This window comes from Neofelis nebulosa, chromosome 2 (genome assembly GCF_028018385.1).
Source record: "Neofelis nebulosa isolate mNeoNeb1 chromosome 2, mNeoNeb1.pri, whole genome shotgun sequence".
Classification (NCBI taxonomy): domain Eukaryota; kingdom Metazoa; phylum Chordata; class Mammalia; order Carnivora; family Felidae; genus Neofelis; species Neofelis nebulosa.
In genome coordinates, this window is record NC_080783.1 from 138,121,409 (window position 1) to 138,147,335 (window position 25,927).

Below are 25,927 nucleotides of genomic sequence, written 5' to 3' on the forward strand. Positions count from 1 at the left end.
CCCCATTTAGAAGAGATTTTATACAATATATCTCAGATTGGAAGATAAGAACTTTCCATGGAAAACCTTTTAGAAGAGACATTGAATGAAACATACATTAAGGTATAAATGATGACTACAGGCCTTCCCTAGAGATAGATTTTGAGGGGACAGGAATGTATGGGTATATGTGTGTGTATTTACGTGTGTGCGTGTGTTTCCATGTATGTGCCAGTGTTAGAGTTAACTGTCCAAGAAATATGTTATCCTCCTCTTTAATTATAGAGTCATAGCTAGGAAGCAGCTTCACAGCTAAGGACGACATTTTCTAGCTTCCCCTACAGCTGGATATGGCCATATGATTAATATTTGCCAACTGGATATGAGCAGAATTGAGGTATATAACTTCTGGCTAAGGCTTCTACCACAGAATACAGATGACACCAAGTCCTCTAGGGCCACAGTGTATTAGTATGACTCGTAAATCAAATCTAGAGGACAACCATTTTGATAAACAGGAACAAAGATTTGCACTACTACACGAATGAGAAATGAACTCTTATATTGAGAAATATTTTAGGATCCATTTGTTATAGTGCTTCAGTCTAACCTCATTAATATTCTATTGGGAGAGGAGATGGTGAGCAATAACATTTGGGAAGATATTGGGAATGAATGAAGAGAATCATTAAGAGCATCACACACCTGAGGGACTTAAGCAGTAAGTATCTGCAGAGAAGAGAGCCAGGGTCTGATGGTCCTACATTTAATTTTGCTTTTCTCACTCTATGTAAGTAACTTAGAGCACCTGCACTGGAAATAAACAAACCCACTTTCAATATTTGGCTCAGCCACTTACTAGTATGTCTTTCTCCTTTGCCAAGTCTCAAGTTTCCACACAGTAAAAAAAATGGATAATGATTTGCAACTTACACAATTATTTTAAGAACTAAATGAGAAGACATATGCAGTACATATGTGTACTGCACACATATACACATGTGTATTTAGAAACATGCACACAAAGTGGTAGTCATTAATGCTAGTCACAAATATTTTATGTGTCTTCCTCCTGGGCACATATTATGATTTCATGTCCCTATGGCCTTGAAATCAGAAGCTGTCATGTGACCTTCTAGGCCAAAGTTTTACAAGCCAGTACACACTTTTCATGTTTCCCGTTTCCTACCTCAGCAATTAAAAAGTGCAGAGGTGAATTGATCCCCTTTCCCCTGGTACTTGGAAGAGAACAAGGACAACTGGAGAGCTGGGGACTCCAGAGTACCCTCATGAGCACACAGCATGAGTAAAAAATAAACCATTGTGGTGTAATGTGGCCTAATGTGGCCTTCACTGAATGGCTTAGATACTGGTTGCCAGCACTACAACTGTGCCATAACATGAACCTAAACCGTACTCAAATACTGTTTTTGCTTACCGTTCAGTTGACAGTCAGTAAGTAAACTATTATTGCAGGCTGGAAAGCTGGAGACCCATGTTATGAAGTCACAAACTATTTATTAAACCTGTTGCTGCAATGATTTAAAAGGTAAACAAGTACCTAATGAACTTGGGAGTTCTGGGAGAAGAGACTGGAAAAGCATGTCAGTGTATGTTAGAGTTAATCATGGTTGCATTTGACAAGGCATTACAAAAACAAGATAAGCACAACAAAGCATTGGCTGGCTTGCAAGCAAGAATGAAAGGGGTTAGAGGGAGCCTAGATGAGTATTTTCATAAGGTTAGAAAGATAAGTGCTTTTCAACCCTCATGGTAACAGATAAAACTGAGGAAGCTTTTGGGTAACAAACGCCTATTAAAATTAAGCCTTGTGAGGAGGATCAAATCAAGGATATGGTTCTCACACCCATGAATTAAATTAATCTCAAAGCAAAGACCCAATTACAATACTGGCAACTGGTAAATCCCTTTAATTGGAGAAAAAAACATTGATTAGAGAAAAGAGATTAAAAATCACTATGTGTTTAAACAGAGTGAGACACATGGTGTGGGGACATGGAGAAAGTAAAAAATACGGAGAAATAATAATAATTAGGTTAAAAAAACAGAACAATGGATGTGATCATTTGCATATACATCTACTGTTATAAATAAGGAGCATTTTTTTTTGAGGAATTCATACTATCAAAAAGACTATCAGGCTATATTAAAAGGGAATCTGACATATGATGACCACTGACTTTCCAACCTCCAAGCTATAATTTTCAACACTTATTTCAGAGGTGACCAAGAGGGTTAACAGAGAAGGCAAAGCATACAAGGCAGGGACAAAGGCCACTGAGAACACTGAGCATCACTCGGATATCCTGGCCTTTAAGTCTGATGTCTTGATTGGATGGAAGAGATATACTGAATTGAGTATCTGTACTCAGTGGTTATCACAAGGATTGCAGTAGTCATTACCACTGTTCACGATTTTTCTATTTCTCTTCCATTTAGACATACGGTAAGTTAAAATATTTCTGACCTCTTCGATCTGAGGGTGTCCACATGATTTGCTTTGGCAAATAAAATGGGAGTGAACACGACTACAGTGCCAACTCCCAGGGGAAACATAGAGAACTGGCTGATGACTTTGCCATATTTCTTTTTCCTACTTGGCAATAGTAGTAACACAGAGACGTAACCTCCCTCAGTTTGGGCCCTTACATGAGGATACCTTAGAAGCCTGCCATGGACATGAAGATTGACAAATAAACCACTGCAGTTTTGAGCCAGTAAGATTTTGGAGTTGTCTGTTACTGCAGCATAGTTATTCAATTTTGACAGAGAGAAATCAAAACCAGTTTTACAGGGATAGTTAATGTTATAGTAGGTTCAATCAGAAAAAGATGCAAAAATGATGTTTAGGAGCAGTGTTTCTTTAACCATGGATTGTGGCTTGTTTATTAGTGAGCTGTAAAATCAATTTGGTGGGTTTAGGGTGTAGCCTTTTCTAGAACAGAATAGAAAATATCATATAGTAAAGATTAAAGCATGATCTGTGTGTGTGTGTGTGTGTGTATAAAAGAGAAGCAGAGGTCGATATAAAGTATATTTCTTAGTGTGACTCGCCATTAAGTTTGAGAGTTACTGATAAAACCTAATTAATTGGAACACTTGAATGACTGAATTTAGATATGAAAGGCCATCCCCAAAGGGTTTGTGGTCTGTTAAAGTCAAAGTGCTCAGTTCTCAAACTTTTCCTGTTCAAACATTTGTTCACAGAATTCAATGAAGAGCTTATCAACTTTTTTATTGAGTTCAGATGAAATTGATAAAACAATATTGATAATATATGAAAAGCTATGTCAAATACCAGCTATAAGGAATAATAAAGATTAGTATATATTGTCCTGATTAAAACAAAACAAAACAAAACAACACAGGATAAAGTCGTTGACACCTATGAGCCAGTGAGTTTGGTATTGTGACAGAAAATATCATAAAATGATATATCTAAAAAGATTTAAAGAAGTGACAGCATGAATATTTTGATTAAGTTATGTCAGGTAAATATATTACTTATAATGGTATTTCTAGATATTGGCTCAGAGTTACATTAAAGACTACATCAGGATGTCAGAAACTCATTTGATAGAACTTCTTAAAATATATTTGAAAAAAATGAAGAAATTTGGGCTTGTAGTTGTACTATTGGGTAGATTCATCATTTCTGTAATGATGATTTATAAAGAGTATTGCTAATAAATTCACTAATTTGGAGGGAGATGCCTAAGGACATGTTAATGACCTCTGTCCTCACCTCTTTCCTACTCAAATATATGTTCACTGTCTTCAGTGAAGAGTTTATCTAATTTTTAGGTGACATAAAACTGAGATGGATTTTGAATAAAGTAGGTTAGAGGCTCAAGGTAAAGAATATCCCCCCAAAGGGTGGGGGCACTTGGGTGGCTCAGTCAGTTAAGCATATGACTTCAGTTTGGGTAATGATCTCATAGTTTGTGTGTTCGAGCCCAGCGTCGGGCTCTGTACTGACAACTCAGAGCCTGGAGACTGCTTCTGATTCTGTCTCCCTCTCTCCCTGCCTCTTCTCCATTCATGATCTGTCTCTTTCTGTCTCAAAAATAAATAAACCTTAAAAAAAAAAGAATGTCCCCAAAAGGGTAGAGTTATGAGTCAAACCTAAAAAAAATCTAATAAGGATAATTATAAACTTAAAAACTTAGAGTTCAAAGGCACAGATGAACCCAGAATAGACAAAATTATAGATACAAAGATATATTTCAAAGATAACATCAAATAGTAAGAGAAAACCCTTATATAGCACTTAGTGAAAAATACTTTTGTAACTAGTTTACTTATATTTACTCATCAAAACCATCCTATAATGTGTCATTTTTGTCCCCAGTTACTGATGGAAAAACTGAAGCACCTAAATTTAAAATAACTGACCAGTACCACAGAGCTGATAAACCACAGAGACTGGATAAGAAAATAAGTAGTCCGGCTCCAGAATATATTCTATCCATCTATTGGATTCAACAGTGTGGTAAAACCACTTAGACCATGTAATGTGCTTTTGGGTTGATCTTATTCTACAGATCCAAACCAAGGCAGAGGCTATGCAATGATTAGTCTCTGAAATATTGTTCTCAATTATGGCCCACACTCCTTAAGAGAACAGTGGCAAACAAGTATGTTCAGAGAAGGACTGGGACTAGATAGAGTGTGTAATCAGAGGAAATAATCAATAGTCAAAAGAACTGTTAACATACCAATGATACTGAATCTGAAAATGAGAAAATATGGGGACTATAATAGCTATCTTAAAAGAGTGGAATCTATGTCACATAGAAAAGAGATTTGTTTCATTGTGCATGAATATAAGAACAAAGCCTTGATAGAGTTAATGAATGGTAAATTGTGGTTCAATATGTAAGTAATAATTTCCTAATAATTATAGTTATTTATGTAATGATACATGAAGAGAATCCCTTGTGAAATATGTTTTTAATGGCAGAGATGTTTATTAAAGGATACATAATAAGATACCAAGGATGTTATAAAATTTTTACATACATAATTGAATTCAGACTATATGGCCTCAAATTTTTATGAGTCTACACTTCTATGAATTAAAAAAAAAAAAGAAGTTGGGGCGCCTGGGTGGCGCAGTCGGTTAAGCGTCCGACTTCAGCCAGGTCACGATCTCGCGGTCCGTGAGTTCGAGCCCCGCGTCAGGCTCTGGGCTGATGGCTCGGAGCCTGGAGCCTGTTTCCGATTCTGTGTCTCCCTCTCTCTCTGCCCCTCCCCCGTTCATGCTCTGTCTCTCTCTGTCCCAAAAATAAATAAAAAACGTTGAAAAAAAAAAAAAAAGAAGCAAAGTGGTGTCATTTTCCTTTAGCCAGAGACACACTGCATTTGACCTGAGTAGGGTTTATTGACTTGTTGCATTATTGACTCAATAAGACAGAGTTAGAAATGATTTGTTTTAGGATTTGTCTGAAGTTAGGTGATTTGGGGGAGGCTTTGAGGAACTGGGCTTTATCCTGCATCGGACGCTAAGAGGAAGCAGAGGCAATTCTATGATTAGGTATCTTAACACCTCTTATCTAGAAGGTGAGAAGAATGGAATGAAGCTAAAATTTTGATTGGTAGTAAAGCTGTAGACACTCATGTTAGCCAGGATAGGATATTTGGTGTATTTCTGTGGTGGGGATAATATTTTGTTTTGTCTGTGAATATACAAGATTAGACAATGGTCTTGTTTTTGTATTGATTTATTACAATCACAGAATGGTCTGATTCTGGTACTCTGTAAAACTGTTTATGTTGAACAGGAGAAGAGAAGCCTAACATGAATACTAGGACATTTCATCCCCAGCTGCCACACTGCCTGTGACAGCATGTCCTTCATGACTTGAACTCCTGCCTGAGAGGCCTACTTTGGTTCCAACTTCCATTGGGTAACTTTTCTCCAATAACATTCTCAAGAGCAGGGGCTATGCCTTATTTACCTGTATATGCCAAGAATAGAGCCTAAATACAGTAGGTGCACTATTATGATGATGATATTATACAGTATTTATTATTATGTACCTTAGAGTATATATGTTATAGAATATACATACACACTTTTTATTATATACTATTATATTATATTGTTACATTAAAATGTGGAAGTAATCTGAAGTCAGTGTTTGTATTCTGTAGCTTCCTTGACTGAATTAAGTAGAGCACTACTCCATTTAGGTGGAAGCAATGTGAATCTGAGAGGCTGAAATGGCTCTTTTTTGGTCGAATGATTTCCAAAAACTTTAGACATTATATAAGTCTATACAGATAAGTCTCTTGATGTCAAATTCAGATTATTTCACTGACACATATGCAAAACATGACTGAAAAAAGCATAGAAGGTATTGGGCTGTTTAAAATGCAAACCACACAATCAGATAGCAGCCCAGCAGGCATGTGAAAATCTGAAATTTTAACTATTCCCACTTCCTTTAATGAAAACCCTTAGATGGACTTTTCATATTGGTTGGTTGCTCTCTCATTTTTTAAATATATCAATGTCCCTATACAGAGTGAGGGCTGTGAATGAGGCTTCTTACGCTATGCTCAAAATTTACTATCCATTCATGGAAGCCCTTTTATGTTTGTTTGTTTGTTTGTTTTACTACTGTTCGTTTACTTGTTGACAATCTAGGAAAAAGTACATGAAAAGGACAGGAATTTTCAATATTCCTAAAGAGGAGAGTAGTTAGAAACATCAAGAATGATATTTGAAAGTCTTCATGGATTGCTTAGCTTATTTGTCTGGCTTCCCTACAGTTCTAGTTGGCTCAGCTGGTTAGTACCCAGTGCTAAGAAAACCAAGCTTGTGGCTTTGATCCACTTTGAACTAGAAAGATTTTTGGAGATTGTTGAGATTAAAAAACTATTCTACTTCCAAAGGCTATGAAAGGACAAATTCTAAACATGTGGTAGACACCAGTGTGAGTGAAAGAGAGGGTTCTCAATGCAAACCAATCATTATTTCTGAATACTGCACTCAGAGGTGGGCTGGTTAAAGGGTGTAGGGGGTATCAATGACCCTAGCTAGAGTTGTAGGAATAATAATAATAATAATAATAGTAGTAGTAGTAATAGAATGGGGCCACAGATTTCCTTACACTACAACCTAGAAGTATAGAAAAAAAATGCACCTTAATTTTAGGACTCATTAATTTGAATTTCTTCCTAAGCCCCAACATATTGGATATTGAAGGAGAAAAAAACCCCAAAATATTTGGTTATATCTGTTTTAAAATTTAGTCTGATCTAGAGAATTAAGATGTTCTTTTAGATAATGCTCAGTTTAACTTAGAAAAAAAAAAAGCCTTTGCTTCTCATGTTTCTATGTGTTCTGCCCTTCTACTAGCTCCTGTTCCAGAAGGCATCCAGGTTCCAAGTGGAGAATGTTGAGGCTCAGGCTACATGAGGCAGAGGAAGACTTCAAGGGCAGTATCACTGGATCTTCATGTCTCAGGTATGATGTCTCTCTGGTCTACCTGGTTGCTGATTATTTTATGGATACTAATAACAAAAGTCTGTCATTTCTGATGCTGTGATACCTCTTACCTCAGTTGGGTGCACTAATTCAGCCCTTCTGCAGCTCTTGGACCACCTGAATCTTTATGTCTCATCTCCCATTGAGCCCCCTAATCAGGTACAATAATCTCAGACTCTGCTTCAGGGTCATCTGGCCTCTTCCCAGGCTATACTCATTAACTTTCAACTCAGAAGAGGCAGTGGCATGGACTTCCAGCTGTATTACAAAGCTGTAATCATCAAGATAGTATGGTACTGGCACAAGAACAGATACTCAGATCAATGGAATAGAATAGAGAACCCAGAAATGGTCCCACAAACATATGGCCAACTAATCTTTGACAAAGCAGGAAAGAATATCCAATGGAATAAAGAGTCTCTTCAGCAAGTGGTGCGGGAAAACTGGACAGTGACATGCAGAAGAATGAACCTGGACCACTTTCTTACACCTTACACAAAAATAAACTCAAAATGGATGAAAGACCTAAATGTAAGACAGGAAGCCATCAAAATCTTCGAGGAGAAAGCAGGCAAAAACCTCTTTGATTTTGGCTGCAGCAACTTCCTACTCAACATGTCTCCAGAGGCAAAGGAAACAAAAGCAAAAATGAACTACTGGGACCTCATCAAAATAAAAAGCTTCTGCACAGCGAAGGAAACAATGAGCAAAACTAAAAGGCTGCCGATGGAATGGGAGAAGATATTTGCAAACGACATATCAGATAAAGGGTTAGTATCCAAAATCTAGAAATAACTTACCAGACTCAACACCCAAAAAACAAATAATCCAGTGAAGAAATGGGAAAAAGACATGAATAGACACTTCTCCAAAGAAGACATCCAGATGGCCAACCGACCCAAGAAAAAATGCTCAATGTCACTCATCATGAGGGAAATACAAAGCGAAACCACAATGAGATACCACCTCAGACCTGTCAGAATGACTAACATTAACAATGAAGGCAACAACAGATGTTGGAAAGGATGCAGAGAAAGAGGATCTCTTTTACACTGCTGGTGGGAATGCAAACTGGTGCGGCTACTCTGGAAAACAGTATGGAGGTTCCTCAAACAATTAAAAATAGAACTACCCTACGACCCAGCAATTGCACTACTAGGTATTTATCCAAGGGATACAGGTATGCTGTTTCGAAGGGGCACATGCACCCAATGTTTATAGCAGCACTATCAACAATAGCCACAGTATGGAAAGAGGCCAAATGTCCATCGATTGATGAATGGCTAAAGAAGATGTGGTATATATATATATACCATATATATATATATATATATGGTATATATATATATATATATGCCACTTATGTGTGTGTGTATATATATATCTATATCTATACCTATATATCTATATATCTATATATACACACCACTATGTGTGTGTATGTGTGTGTATATATATATCTATATATACACCACTATGTGTGTATATCTCTATCTCTATCTCTATCTATCTATATATATAGTGGCACACACACATATACACAAAATGGAGTATTACTCGGCAATTAAAAAAATTAAATCTTGCCATTTGCAACTACGTGGATGGAACTAGAGGGTATTATGCTAAGCTAAATTTGTCAGTCAGAGAAAGACAAATATCATATGACTTCACTCATATGAGGACTTTAAGATACAAAACAGATGAATATAGGGAAAGGAAGCAAAAATAATATATAAACAGGGAGGGGGACAAAACAGAAGAGACTCATAAATGTGGAGAATAAACTGAGGGTTACTGGAGGGGCTGTGGGAGGGGGGAGGGGCTAAATAGGTAAGGGGCACTAAGGAATCTACTCCTGAAATCTGTTGCACTATATGCAAACTAACTTGGATGTAAATTAAAAAAATAAATTAAATTAAAATAATAATAATAATAATAATAATAAAAGAAGAGGCAGTGATGACCTTCTAAGTCTTATCTATACTGAGTAGTCCATGTCAGCTCAAAAAAGCTGAGCAGGAAGTTGTTCTTCAGGCTTTGTACCAGATTTGTTTACATGTGTCTGTTCCTAAGCAGTTGGGCCTTCTCAGAGTCCCAACTGGGAGTGAAAGAAAACTACCCCCACCCGTAATTCCCACTATTTCTTCTTCTTATCACTTCCAAGGTCCCAAGTGAGTAGATTCTCTCTTACTTTTTTTCATATCTGTGACACGTTAAATTCAATATTCTGGATAACTGAGCATGTTATGTTAAATGAGAGTTGAAAAAATTTAGTAAGAAATCACTTCTATACAATTCCTGACTTCCACATCCATTTTTTCCCCATTGGGAAAAATAGAGTGATCTCAAAGGTGAGTAGTTTATGGAAAACATTGTCTGCAGAGAAGTTAAAATTAAATTCAAAATTTGTCTAACGTTTGCAAAATTACTATACTGGTTTTCTCACACCACCAATCATTTATTAATCACTTACTATATGCTCAGAACTGGCCCTTTGATGTAATTCTTATGACAACCTGGAGAGGTATTATTCTTCCTATTATGCAGATGATAAAACTGAGGCTCAGAGAAGTTATGTAATTTGTTCAAAGTCAAACAACTAACAAACAGAATTCTAAGACTGTCAGCAGGTCTGTCTGACACATAGGCTGAAACTTCTAACCATAAAGATACACTAATGATCATTATACTCTACTATTATTACATTTTTCAAAGGGTATATTATTTGTAGTATGTGATGAGTACACTTTTTATTTGAAATAGACACAACATAACATCTTTGCAGATGGTGGCCTAAAATTTGTAAATATGTTCAGCCATGCTAAAGCAGTAATGAGTGTATGGAGGAAGCCATCAGTGGTGTGGGAACATTTTCAGTACATCTGGGGCCCATCAGCATCAAATCATTTAACAGAGTGCAAACAATTTAACACCGAGAGCCTCTCAATTATCTACTTGCAAATAAATAAATGATAAAGTATAAATCTTTATCCTGTAAGCAAGTGAGTACACTTCTGGGTTGCCTTCTCCAATTTGGCATAATTAGTTGAAGAATGTTCAAAAATGCACATAAAATTTAACATTTATCTGTATGAAATATAAATTAGATAAATATGTCACAAACATGGATATCCTAAAAACACCGCATTACCAGTCCAGGAGAAATGTATTGTAGATGATACACCAGACTAGATTACTCACACTCTTGCTCTGTGAATGCTGACATCATGCATCTGACTCATATCTGGGGCCCTAATACTTTACACTTTTATGGACTTTCTAGTATCATGAAAAGTGCTCAGATTTGGAAGCCAGACAGATCTCATTTGGCTCTGCATTTGCTAACTGTGTGACTTTGGTATTTTATAAACATAAGTTCTGCCATCAAAACATGGGAATAGTAACACCTACCATTCTCACAAGGAAACTTATGAGAATAAAAGGAAGGAATACATGTAATATGACAGCATATAATACGTATTTATGTAATAGCAGTGGCTCCTGCTAATGTTATAATCATTACTATTTACTTCAGTGCCTTATTAGTACTATTTAAGTTGACTCACTCATTAGTCCTTTGACATAAAGACTATGGTGCCAAGAAATCTCAGGCCCATGAAATGACACTTCTTATACAAAGTCATAGGGATAATCTTTGTTACAGCTAGATCACAAATTCCAAACTCCAGTCAATACAGTTTTCAGTATACTATTTCTAATTCTTACACTTTATCTTGATATTCTCTTTCTTTTCTTATGCTTAATGTCATCCTGCAGCTACCCTTCTTTCCTTTCTCTATTCTACATGGTGAATACCTAGAAAAGTTCAGCTATAGACCTTTTATTACATGTAAACCACCATTCTGAAATATTTTTTCCTTTATTCTCCTGTAAAAAAAACCCTAGGATATTAAAATTTTCTTTTTTTTATTATTTGATCATTCTAGATTTCAAAATAATAAATGATTTAAAAGTTCTGGAAATATTGGTTAAATTTAAATAAAAGTTTTTCTTTTATAACAGTTTTAGATTTAAAAAATTGTTGTAAGAATACTATGGAGAGATCCCCTATACTCCATACTCAGTTTCCTGTTATTAATCCTTAAATTTGTATGCTATATTTATCACAATTAATATTGTATAATTTTCATTATTTCATTATTCGATACTGGTAAATTTTCATTAATTAAAGTCAATGCTTTATTCAGTTTCCTTGATCTTTCTCTTAACTCCTTTTTCTGTCCCAGAATCCCATCCAGGGCCACACATGACATTTAGTCATCATGTCTACTGATGTAACTTTTGGTTGTGATAGTTTCTTAGACATTCCTTGTTTTTGATGACTTTGACAGTTTTCAGGATTACCTGTTAGGTATTTTGGAGACTGTCTCTCAATTGTGATTTGTCTGATGTTTTTCTCATGATTAGACTGGGTAATGTGTTTTAGGGAAGAAGAACACAGAGGTGTTCACACAGAGGTGAAGTGCCATTCTTATCACATCATATCAAGGATACATACTATCAATTTGACTTATCACTGTTAATATTAATCTTGATTGCTTGGCCTAAGGTAGTGTTTGTCAGGTTTCTCCACTGCCAAGGCACTTTTTTTCCCTTTTCCACCCTGCCTTTTTTTGGAAGCAAGTGACAGTGTGAAGCACACACTTAAGGAGTGGAGAGTTATATTCTATTTTCTACAGGGCAGAGAATCTACATACATTATTTGGGACTCCTCTGTATGAGAGAGTTGTCTGTTTTCCCACTATTTATTAATTTATCTAACTTTTTATTTTTAGTGTATGGACACATAGATATTTATTTTATACTTTGGGATATAATCCAATACTATGTATTCAATTGTGTATTTTTAACACATAGACTCATGGGTATTTATTTTATACTTTGGGATATAATCTGATTTATTTATTTATTTATTTATTTATTTAACTCAACTTTTTCCTGCTTTGGCCATTGATAACTCTTTCATTGGCTCCTTTATCCCTTTGATATATCCTCACTGTTGTGAATTTATTTGTTCATTTGTTTTCAATACTTTCTGCCACTACCAGATGCACCAGATGAATTTTATATATTTCCTACACCAGCCTTAGAATCAACTATTTCTCCAAGAACCTTGATTCCTTTTCATGGAAATTAGGCATGGGCCTGGTTTTTTTTCAGCATAGCTGAAAAAAAACAAGGAGATATATTTGTTTATACATGTTAATGTATATGTTGTGTATATTTTATGTATAAGTGTTCATGTATATGGTGTAGAAACCATATACAGTAACAAATCTACAAACAGTTCTATATGTAACCATCTGTATCTACAGTAAGCTAAATATGAGTTCACACTGATGTTTACAACTCTAACCCATCACAGCATGAAATACCCACCTTGAAATAACACTGTTTCACTTCATGTGTAGTGTAGGTATCTTTTAACACGGTATACCCAATCTGTCCCCCCGTATCTTATAACATTGCTGTCATTCATTTACTTTATCCATATCCTATAGTTATCCAACATACTGTTATTATTATTAGTTTCAACTTTTTGCCAGTTAAGAATAAGAAAAATACTGTGCCCTCCTGCTGACTTATTAAAACCAGCAGGCACACCTGTCCCTGTACTCTACCTTACCTTACTAAGTTGGTAGGGGCACCCTGGCACTGCACTCTCCTGTTGTGTGTCTAAAATTATTGGCCAGTATGCCCTGGCCCTGTGTTCCCAATTTCCTTTGCTAAAGCTGGAGGACACATGCAAGCTTCCCTTGAGTCTTTGCTATGGTGGCCAGTGGGGTCTGTGTTTCTGGACCCACAGAACTAAAACAATCTGAGAGATATTTCTTAGCAGGCTATCACCCCCCAGAACACAGCACAGACAGCACACTGAAACATGACCCCAGTTTTACTGGGAATAAGGCCTATTTACTTGTCTTCCAGCTTCAGCCTGAGGGACAGGCTTCAAGTCTGACAAACACCTAGAAGCTATGGAGGAGTACTCAGAGAATATAGGCCAAGAGATGCCATCTTAGTTCTCTCCATTGTCTTCGCTACAGTTTGATAAGACTTCCCAGAAAGGAGCTTATACACTTGTCTAGAACCCCAATATTTGTAACTATCACCAGTGGGACATCTTCAGATCACTTGGTCTGGAGCCAGCAGGGTTCATAATGGAAATAAAATAGCACTGTACAGTTTTATTTACTTTAAAAACTACTGTTTAAGGATCTGGCTTCCAATCAGCCTGAAACTAGTTCCTGTCTAAGATCCCTCCCTTTGGATCACTGACAGGTCTTGGCACACACTCAACAACTTGGATCTATCAAGAATAAATCAGGCTGCTCAGGCAATAATAAAGGTTTGAGAGAAAAACCAAGAGCTAGGGCAAGGTGGAAGGAGAAGTTTCATCTCCTACAAAAGGCCACTCCATCAAGCCTAAAAGATGCAGCTGTTTTACCTAAAACATAGAAACAAACACCACAAGTTGAGCAAAATGAGGAAACAAAGAAATATTTTCCAACTGAAATAACAAAACAAAACCTCAAAAACAAAAAAAAGACCTTAATGGTATAGAGATAAGTAATCTACCTGATAAAGAGTAAACAGTAAGGGTGAGCTTCTTAGCTCACCAAACTCAGGAGAAGAATGGATGAACTCAGTGAGAACTTCAACAAAGACACAAAAATATTTTAAAATTTCTAAACAGGAGTCACAGAGCTAAAGAATACAACTGAAATGAAAAATACACTAGAGAGGTTCAACAGAAGACTTGATGAAGCAGAAGAAAAGATCAGTGACTAGAAGACAGGGCAGTGGAACTTATGCAAACAGAGCAGCAATAAGAAAAAAAGTAATTAAAAAAACTGAATATAGCTTACAGGACTTATGAGACAACATCTAGTGGATTAATACTTGCATTAGAGGAGGACCAGAAGAGAAAAGAGAGAAAAAAAGGCAGAAAAATTATTTGAAGATATAATGTCTGACAACTTTCCTAACCTTGGGAAGGAAACATATCCAGATCCAGGAAGTTCAGAAAGTTACAAAAAGGATGAACTCAAAGACAGCCACACCAAACACATTATAATTAAAATGCCAAAAGTTAAAAGATAAAGACAGAATCTTAAAAGTAGTGAGAAAACAAACAAACAAACAAACAAAAAACAAGAGAAACCCCATAAGACTATAAGTAGATTTTTCAGCAGAAACTTTGCAGGCCAGAATGAAGTAGCCATGACAGTCAAAGCCCTGAAAGAAAAACAAACAAACAAACAAACAAAAACAACAAGAATATTCTACCTGGCAAGATTATCATTCAGAATTGAAGGAGAGATTAAGAGTTTTTTTGAAAACAAACCTAAAGCTAATCACCACTAAACTGTCCTTACAAGAAATGTTAAAGGGAATTATTTGAGCTGAACAGAAAGGGCAATAATCAGTAACAAGAAAACATGAAATTAAAAATCTCACTGGCAAAGGTAAATATACAGTAAAGGTAGTGGAGTAATCACTTATAAAGCTAATATAAAAGTTAAAAACAAAAGTAGTAATAAGAACTACAGCTACAATAGTTAGTTAAGTGATATACAAAATAGATGTAAAATGTGACATTAAAAATATAAGATGTGGGGCAGGGGGGAGTAAAAATGTGGAGTTCTAGAATGCCATCAAACTTAACTTGCTAGCAACTTAAAATATACACATGGATACATTCATACATATATACATACGTATACATACCTATATATGCAAATACATATATACACATAAATAAGCTGTTATGTATAAGCCTCATGGCAACCATACACCCAAGATAATGAGAAAGGAGTCACAGAATAACACTAAAGAAAGCTATCAAATCTCAAGTGAAGAGAGCAAAAGAAAGGAACAGAGAAAAACTCTTAAAACAGCCAGAAAGCAATCAACAAAATGACAATAAGTACATACCTATCAAAAATTACTCTAAATGTAAATGGATTAAATTTTCCAATCAAAAGACATTAAGTGGCCTAGTCAATTAAAAAACCCACTCATCTATATGCTACCTACACAAAACGATGTAAGGACTCACAGACTGAAAGTGAAGTAATGGAAAAAAAGAAAGAGGTTTCATGCAAATAGAAATCGAAACAAAGTGAATTAGCTATACTTTAATCAGGCAAAATACACTTTAAAACAAAGACCATAATAAAAGACAACAATGGACATTACATAATGATAAAAAAAGTCAATCCAACAAGAAAGTAGAACATTTGTAAATATTTATGCACTCAACATAGAAGTACCTGAATATATTAGGCAAATATTAATAGACCTAAATTAAGAAATTGACAACAAAACTCATACATATCAGCAGATAGATCATTCAGATAGAAAATCAAAAAGGAAACATAAGTCTTAAACAACTCATTAGGTAAGGTGGACTTAAATACATACAAAGCATTCAATATTCAAATATCTCTCCCTCTCAAACCCTCCCAAAAACTAAAGGCAATGAAAAGCTTCCAAACTCATTTTACAAGTTCAGCATTATTTTGATACCAAAACCAGACAAAGACATGACAAAAAGAAAAAGAAAGAAAGAATGAAAGAAAGAAAGAAAGAAAGAAAGAAAGAAAGAAAGAAAGAAAGAAAATTACAGACCAATGTCCTTGAGGCACTTTGATGCAAAAATCCTCAAGAAAATATTAGCAAACCAAATTCAACAACACATTAAAAGGATCACAGATTATACAATGATCCAATGTGATTTATTCCAGGGATGCAAGGATGGTTCAACATCTACCAAGCAATAAACATGGTACACCATATGACTACATAAAGAATAAAATTCATACAATCATTTCAACAGATGCAGAGATAGCATTTGGCAAAATTTAACATCCATTTATGATAAAAATTCTCAATAGAATGGGTATAGAAAGAATTTGCCTCAACATATAAAGGTCATCTATGACAAGCTCACAGCTAACCTCATACTCAACAGCGAAAAGCTTAAAGTCCTTCCTCTAAGATTGGAATAAGACAAGGATGCCCAAGTTCGCCACTTTTATTCAACACAGTACTGTAAATCCTCACCAGAGCAAGTAGGCAACAAAAATAAATAAAAGGCATGCAATTGGAAAGGAAAAGTAAACTGTCACTATTTGTGGATGGAATGAGTTTATAAATAGAAAACTCTAAAGACTCCATCAAAAAAACTGTTACACTAATAAATGAATTCAATGAAATTGCAGGGTAGAAAATCAATATACAGAAGCTGTTGTTTGTCTATGCACTAAGGATGAACTATCAGAAAGAAAAATTAAGGAAACAATCTCATTTACAAAGGCATCAAAAAGAATAAAGTACCTATAAATAGAGGTGCCTGGGTGGCTTAGTCGGTTAAGTGTCTGACTCTTGATTTTGGCTCAGGTCATGGTCTCACGGTGGTGAGATCGAGCCATACATTGGGCCCCATGCTGGGCATGAATCCTGCTTAAGATTCTCTCTTCCCCTCCCCTTGCCCCTCCCCCACTCACTCATGTACTTGCTCTCTCTCTCAAAAAAAAAAAGAAAAAAGAAAAACCCTACAAATGAATTTTATCAAGGAGGTAAAAATCCTGTACATTGAAAACTATGGATATTGATAAAAAAATTGAAGACACAAATAAATATAAAGACATTACATGTTGATGGATTAAAAGTTAATATTGTGAAAATGTCCATACTACTCAAAGCCATCATCAGATTAATAAAATTCCTATCAAAATTCCAAAGGAATTTTTCACACAGAACAAACAATCCTAAAATTTATATGGAACCACAAAAATCAATCTTAAGAAAGAAGAAAAAAGGTAGGTGCATCATATTCTCTAATTTCAAACTATTTTGAGGAGCTATGGTAATAAAAATAGTATGGTAGTGGTATGATGACAGATATATAGATCAATGAAACAGAACAGAGAGCCCAGAAATATACCTATGCATATATGGTCAATTAATTTATGACAAATGAGGCAGAATATACAATAGTAAAGAACAGTGTCTTCAATAAATGGTGTTGGGAAAAGTGGACATGCAAGAGAATTAAATTAGACTAATACCTTCTATCACACACAAAACTCAAAATTGATTAAAGACTTGAATGTAATACTTGAAACCATAAAATTCCTAGAAGAAAATATAAGCAGTAAACTCCTAGACATCACTCTTGGCAATGACTTTTTGGACCTGACTCCAAAGGCAAAGGAAACAAACAAAAATAAACAAGTGAGACTTCATCAAACTAAAGAGCTTTTTCATAGTGAAGGAAACCATGAACAAAATGAAAAGGCAACCTAGGGAATGGGAGAAAATATTTACAAATTATGTATCTGATAAGGGGTTTATATATGAAATATATAAAGAACACACACAACTCAACCACCACCACCACCACAACAACAACCACCTAATTAAAAAATGCTCAGATATGGAGTGCCTGGGTGGCTCAGTTGACTAAGTGTCCAACTCTTGATATCGTCTCAGGTCACAGTACTGCAGTTGTGAGATCAAGTCCTGCATCAGGCTCTGCACTGAGCATGGAGCCTACTTGAAATTCTCTGTCTTCCTCTCTCTTTGTGTGTCTCTCTCTCTCAAAATAAATAAATATTTTAAAAATAACATAAGATAAAAAAATGGGCAGAGAATCTGAATAGACATTTTTCCAAAGAAGATATTCAGATGACCAACAGGCACATAAAAAGATGCTCAACATCAGTAATCATCATGGAAACATAAGTAAAAAATCATAATGAAACATTACCCCATATGTCAGAATGGCTATTACCAAAAAGACAAGAGATAACAAATTTTGGTGAGGATGTGGAGAAAAGGGAAGCCTCATACATTGTTGGAAGAAATGTAAATTGGTGCAGCCACTAGGGAAAACGTACAAAGATTGTGCAAAAAATTAAAAAGAGAACCACTGTATCATTCCACAATTCCGATTCTGGGTATCTATCTAAAGAAAACTAAAAAACTAATTCAAAAAGATATATACACCTCAGTGTTAACTGCAGTATTATTTACATTAGACAACATATGTAAATTACCTAAATGTCCAGAGATGGATAATAAATAAAGAAGAGGTTGTATATATACACTATGGAGTACTACTCGTTCATAAAAAAGAAGGAAATCTTGACCTTTATAACAATACTGATGAACATTAATGGTATGACGTTAAGTGAAATAAGTCCTACAGAGAAAGATAAATACCATATGATTTCACTTATATGTGGAATCTGAAAAAAGAAAACAAAAAATAAAACAAAAAAAAGCTCATGATCATAGATACACAGAATAGATCGGTGGATGCCAGAGAGAGGGAGGTTGAGGGATGGGTAAAATGCGTAAAGGGGGTTAAAAGGTACAAAATTTCAGGTATTAAATAAATAAGTACTGGGATATAATGTACAGCATTATGTAAAATGATTGTATTGCATATTTGAAAGTTGCTAATAGAGTAAATCTTAAAATTTCTCATCACAGACACAAAAAAATTATAATTTTGTGTAGAAATAGATGGTAAAACTAGACTTATTGTGATCATTTCACAGTATATGCAAATATAAAATCATTATGTTGTACAACTGAAAGTGGCATAATTTTATGTCAGTTATAACCTCAATAAAAAATAAAAGTAAGTAAATAAGCAAAAATTATAACAAAAAATAAATGTATAACTACTGCTAAAAAATAAAAATCATGGAAAGTTTTTTTTCTGAATGAAAATAAACAACTTTAATTATCCATAATAATTTGAAATGCTGGTTTTTATTATTAATGGGGATATCAAGAAAAGAAGGGTAAGAAAAATATTGTATTTTACCTTCATAGAATTTTTCTCTCATACTTTTCCTTTTTCAAAATATAAATCCATGTTTCTGACCTATATAATTTTTCTTCTGCCTAAAAAAATCTTTTAACTTTTCTTGTAAAGAAAATCTACTGGTAGTGAATTCTCTTAGGTTTTCTTTGTCTGAGAAAGTATTTCTCTTTCACTCATGAAGGATAATTTTGCTGGATGCTGAATTCTAGGTTGTTGAGATTTTTCTTCTTTCAACGCTTTACATACTTTATCCCATGTCTTATTTTATTCATGATTTCTGACAATAAGTCTTCTGTAATTCTTATCAATGTTTATCTTTTCGTGTTCCTTTTTTCTCTATCTTACAAGATGTGCTATTTTTCTTTTGTTTTCTGTAGTTTGAATGTGAAATACTTTGATGAACTTCTTTTTCTTTTTGGTATTTTCTATTTTGTATTCTTCAAGCTTCCTGTATCCGTGGTTTGGTGTCTGCCTTTAATTTTGAAAACTCATGATTACTTCAAACATTTCTTCTATTCTCTTTTCTCTTTCTTCTTCTTATATTCCAATTATGAATTACACCTTTTGTGTAATCATTCCACAATTCCTGAACATTTTGTTTCTCCTTCTTTTTTCCACTTTACATTTCTGTTTGGGAACTTTCTAGTAAACTGTTTTTAAGTTCACTGATTCTTACCTCAGCCACACTGAGTGTACTAATAAGCCTATAAAAGCCTTTTTTTTTCATTTCTCTTATGGCATTATTTTTTATTTCTAGCATTTCCTTTTGATTCTTTCTTAGATTTCCACTGCTATACTTACACTACCCATCAGTTCTTATATGTTATTTACTTTTCCTTTAAAGTCCTTACCATATGACTTAATTATTATTAATTATTTAAAATTCCCTATTTGATAATTCCAAAATCTGTGTCATACATGAATCTAGTCATAATTTTCGGTCACCATTTCAGATTGTGTTTTTTCTTTCTTTTAGGCATAACTGGTAGTTTGTTGTTGTTGCAAGATTCATAAGTTGAACTGCATAATAGGAATTGAAGAAAACAGGTTTCTAGTGTGAGGATTTATATCAGGCTAAAAGTTGGGTTTTAATGATTGCTATAAGTGTCAGAGGGCTCAAATTCCTATATTATCTTTGATTTTATCTCCCCTCTTAGCTTTTGGTTTCACTAAACACTCCCCATCTAAGAATCTTTTTCCTGCATCTCTTCCAAGAGTAATCCTCTGTTATTGTACTGGAGCCCTTTTAATAGGATAGTAAGGTGTGGAAGAGAGGAATAATCTTATGATTGATTAAATCTCAACCTTTTGTGTTTCTGGGCTGTGACCTTCACGGTGTTTCTACTTATATGGCTCTTCTCACCCTCTGAGGGGAGACATGAAAGCTCCAGGGAACTGAAGTGAGAGGGATGTTCTTCTCCCGTGGCTTTGTTATGGAGAAGGCTCTGGACATATTTGACAAGGATTGTTCCTTCCCTCCCTCTGATAGAGCCATAAAAGGGGGTCTTTCCTCAGATGTTCATTATGAGAATCTGGTATGGTAACTGGAGGTAAAGCCCATGAAAGTGAGAGATTCTTTAAAAGGACACTTGGAATGATTGTGAGTTATTTCTCCTCACTGCTATTCACTGTATACCACATTGCAACCTATTTTACTTCCCACTCTCTATCAGCACAAATAACATTGGGTGAACATTCTCATACACGTCCATTTCCATACTTGGTGAGAGTATCTCTGAAATACATCACCAGGAATGAGGTGTCTGGAGTAAAGAGCATATACATTCTTCCAGAAATGTTACTAAATACTGACATTTCCCCTTCCAGAAGGGCTGAAATAATTTACAACCACATTAGCTGTTTATAAGAGCTCTTTTTGTGCCACTTCCTTGTCATTATGTAGTACCACCTGAGTTACTAACTTTTGCCATCCTAGTGCATGTAAAATGATATTTGTTTGGTTTAATTTGCATTCCTCAGATGACTAATAAGTTTGACCACTTCTTCACATACCTATAAGTCATGTGGACTTTCTCTTCTAAAATGACTGCTCATTTTCGAAACCCTTTTTCCTTGTGTTTTCCTTTTCGTTGGTTAAAAAAAATACCTCCACAAATCATTGTATACTCTTCCCCTCAAGAAGTGTTGCTTACTTCTCCTCTTGAGTGTGGGCTGGACTTCTAAAGAATAGAATGTAGCAGAAGTAATGCTGTACCACTTGATGTGGCCCAAATTGTTACTACCTGTATTGGAATGATTATTCATATTACCGTCTTTCTGTAATGTCTTCATATGTAACAGAATGAGTGTCAGCCTTTTAAAAGTTAAATGAATAAACAAAACTAACTTTTAAAAGTAAACCTATTTGTCTTAATCTTCCATATTTTAAAATGTTGACTCTTCCAATAATACCAGCTTAAATGGAATTTTCAAAAATGGAAATGCCATTATTCTCCTACAATAAAATAGAAATTTGTGTAAAAGGTTCACATTCTTTTTATTCCCTAATATACACAATATCCAAGCAATATTTAGATACTACTTATAGCACTTTGACCTCTCTACCTATAGATAGGACCCTCCACTTTCCAAGCCTTAAATTGCATGAGCACATACGTCAAAATATGGCATATACCTATAGCCAAAATTCTTCAATAAATGTTCATACAACTGCTTCAGCAAACCGGAAAGAATTCCTGATTTTTTTCCTACAAATTTTCTTAGAGCAACTGAATGGCAAAATTTATTCACAAAAATTCTTAGTCTTAATATACTTAAGCATTAACCCATTACTATATTCTGTTAGAATTGAAAAATTTTTTAAAAAGTAGATATTTTAAGTATGAATGCTTTTACAACTGTATTCTTATGTCTATTTTTGTTTTGCTCAGAGAACAATCTAACTTGTCCATCTAACACAGGGAGATTTCCAGTAAAAGATTGTGATTACAATATTATAGTATCTTCTCTTGTAATTAGAAGAAAAAATATTACATGGTAGTAGTAACAGGATTATTGATCCCAGTTGGTAATTTTTCTTATAAATGGTATAGATAAGGGTTTATCGTGGATAATTTGGAGTATTAAAACACATAAGACTGTATCATTCAGGGTTTTTTTTTTTTTCAGTATATAATAGAACATAAAGTTAAAGTATTCAAGCTGCCTGAGATCAAGCCTCACCTGAAATGACTTATTTTGATACTTCCCAGTTAAGAGAACTAAACAATTCCCTGTTTTGGTTGAGTCAGTTTAAGATGGGTTTTATGTCACTGCAACTTCAAGTCTCCTAATTAAGGCATGATACAAAGCTCAAGTTAGGCTAAGATTTAAATGGTAGGCCCTCCAAATTACTTGGATTGTTTGTATAACTAACAGAATCTAAACTTCATTTGAAATACTTTGTGCTTCTAAACACATCCCAAATATCCTAAATAATCTCAAGTAGTAATAAGAAAGTGACCCATAGCCTGTGGCTGTCAAACGATAAGGTTAACTCATGGAGAGAAGCTAACATCATAGGAAGATCAGCACACACAGCTGTAAAGGAAAACTAAGTGAGGAAATTATTTCTCCAGAATTTTCTAAGGTAATGGAGATATTTTGCTCCACTTGATATAGAAAGGAGTATAGAACACTATAAACATTTTATTGCAATTCTTTGTATGATTGTTACTTAAAATGCAGTTCAAGAAATCTTTTCAGTAGCTGATAATGGTTTGAGATAAGATGTTCTTTGTAAAGCAATTTCCATTATTTTCCATCTACACCAATTTAATGTATTCAGTTGTTTAAAACAGCTATTTTTATATTCAGTTAAATGTAATATTACAGTTCATATCATTTTCTTTTCACAGGAAAGTGACTCCATGAATCTAAATCTAAAAATCTAAATCAGGAGAAAACAAATGTAGTATTTTCACATGAAAAAATTGTGGAATAATAAATCAGTTACGTGACTTAACTGGGTCAACTAATTGTTTCTGAAAATCAACCAATTATTTAATTAAATGGGTTGGCCAATTTAGTAAAAATAGTAACCCAGTTTGATTTATAGAAATCTTTCTCTTGTATGCCTTTTACTTATTTAGGACTCAGCCAGCTGACAGGTGACCTCACTCACAAGGCAGTGGACTGATCCTTTTATCATTTTACTCCCAGTTTTCCCAAGGGTTCCAATAGCATCTTGTGTTTATCCCTGTTATTGCTCTTATAATAACAAGAGTTATGTGTGGCAGGCACAGCTCTTGAAGTACGTTATTTCATTTAAACTTCAGCGAATCTATGAGACAATTTTGTTGCTGCTGGTGGTGTTTGTTTAACAAATGAAGATACTCAGCCTCAGCAAGTAAATTAATTTACCCTCAAAGTTAATTAATACATAACAAAGAGAAAGTATGATCAGTGACACAAGAGGAGAACTATGTACAGTGTTTGGTCTCAGACGTCAAAAGAAAAAGAAGTACAAGAAGGAAAGTATAGTGAAGAAAATCAAGGTAGGAGAAATAAGAGCTAAGGGCAATAATTATCATTGTATAGTTTTAGTGTGGTGTTGGTGGCAGAATCTAAATTGTGCTATAAAAAGGCAGTATGTAAAGAAGTAGTAAAGATTCAAATCTAGATCTAATTGATTTGAAAAGCTCATGGGTTTTTTCCTCTGTACTAGTAGTTCTCAAATATCAGTATGCAAAGGAAGCATCTAAAGATATTTCTGTGAATGCAGGTTCCTGTCCCAAACAGCAAATCTATAGATTGTTTTCAAATTCTTATTATTTAAAAAATTTTTAATTCCAGTATACTTAATATACTGAGGCCTTGCATTTTTAAGAAGTACCATACATGGGGTGCCTGGGTGGCTCAGTAGGTTAAGCATTCGACTTGAGCTTGGGTCATGATGTCACGACTTGTGGGTTCCAGCCCACATAGGGCTCTGTGCTGACAGCTCAGAGCTTGGAACCTGCTTCGGATTCTGTGTCTCCCTCTCTCTCTGCCCCTCCCTCACTCATGCTCTGTCTCTCTTTCTCTCTCTCTCTCAAAAATAAATAAACATTAAAAAAAAAGTACCATCCAGGTGATTCTGATGAAGTTGCCAATGGACCACACTTTTAGAAACACAGCACTATTATGCCAACTCTACCAGGGAGCTTCTTGAAGGCAAGGCCTTCATGGGTTTTCAGTAGTGAGCATAATGCTTGACTCACAGTAAGAATCTCATGTAGATTCACAGAGCTAAGCTGCACAGTGGTTTGGAACAAAAAATTGACTATAATTTGAAAATATTCATGTTACATGGACATGGCCATAATCTCCATAAACTCAAACACCCTGTTGTTTGTGTTTTGAATGTGCACACTTGGGGCACCTGGGTGGCTATTGATTAAGCATCTGACTCTTGATTTTGGCTCAGGTCATGATCTCACAGCTTGTGAGTTTGAGCCCTGCATCGGGCTCTGCTCTGACAGTGCGGAGCCTGATTGGGATTCTCTTTCCCTCTCTCTCTGTTCCTCCCCCACTTCTGTTCTCTCCTTCTCTCTCTCTCTCAAAATGAATACATAAAAACTTAATAAAAAACATGCACATCGATGCTAAACAGTGTCACTTTTTGCTGCCTAGTAAAATCCTGAAAAGAGATTTGGATCTTTGCCCTGTGAATGGTCTCCTTACTTATTTCAACCTATAACAATTTTCATCATCTTTTATAACAATTTATTTTACAGGGCTTTAATCTTCCTTAAAACAAACTGGTTTATCTCAATCTATTTTTTAACTCTCGTGATTTTTTTCTTATTCCAAAAATAATATATGCTTATTATTGAAATCTTCAAAATTTTAAATAAGCAATAAATATATCTCATTATTCCACAATAGATGATATATTCATATGCCTCCTTTCAGCCTTATAATTATTTACACATATTTACAAAAAAAGTATGATAAAATATATATCATTTTGTAACCTCCCTTTGAACTTCATTCTAAATCATTAATAATTTTTGTACTATTAATTTTCTTTAAAACCACACTTTAAATAGCCTCATAGCATATGTAATAATTTTTAATCATTTGTAGCATATTTTTGGACTTTCAGGCTAATTTTAATGGCTTCATATTACAAACAATGTTGGGGAAATTCTTATATTTATATTTTTGCTCACTTTTTTTTATTATTCCTCTAGTGTATATTCCTAAAAGTAGAATTACGAGCTCAAAATAGAAGTATATTCGGGAATTTTTAAGTTTGCCATCTAAATTGTTTTACAATTACATTCTTCAAGCAGTATATGAAAATATCTGTTTCTAGGACTCCCACTAACAATGGATTTTATTTCTTGAAAAAAAAAACTTGGGTCATTTTGATGGTGACAAATAATTTTAAGTAATGTTTTAATTACCAGGAAGCGGAATCATTTCTTGTTTTATTATTTGTTAACATTTATTTTACTGCCGAATGCCTCTTATAGCATTACTGAATGGAATTACTAATTTCCTAGCACTTTATGACAGACCAGAGGGATGACTTTCCCACCTTTGGTGTAAGATTCAACATTATTTTCTGATTTCATCATTGT

At 34.6% G+C, this 25,927-nt stretch overlaps 1 long non-coding RNA gene across 1 annotated transcript in view; it reads left to right on the forward strand.

Annotated features, from left to right (window-relative positions):
* The first annotated feature begins 1,438 nt into the window (after positions 1-1,438).
* The window catches only part of LOC131504328 (uncharacterized), a 55,254-nt gene continuing 30,765 nt past the window's right edge, over positions 1,439-25,927 (forward strand). The window contains exons 1-2 of the long non-coding RNA XR_009257921.1: positions 1,439-1,528; positions 7,367-7,474. This is a non-coding gene — a long non-coding RNA (uncharacterized LOC131504328). The remainder of the gene's footprint in view (positions 1,529-7,366; positions 7,475-25,927) is intronic.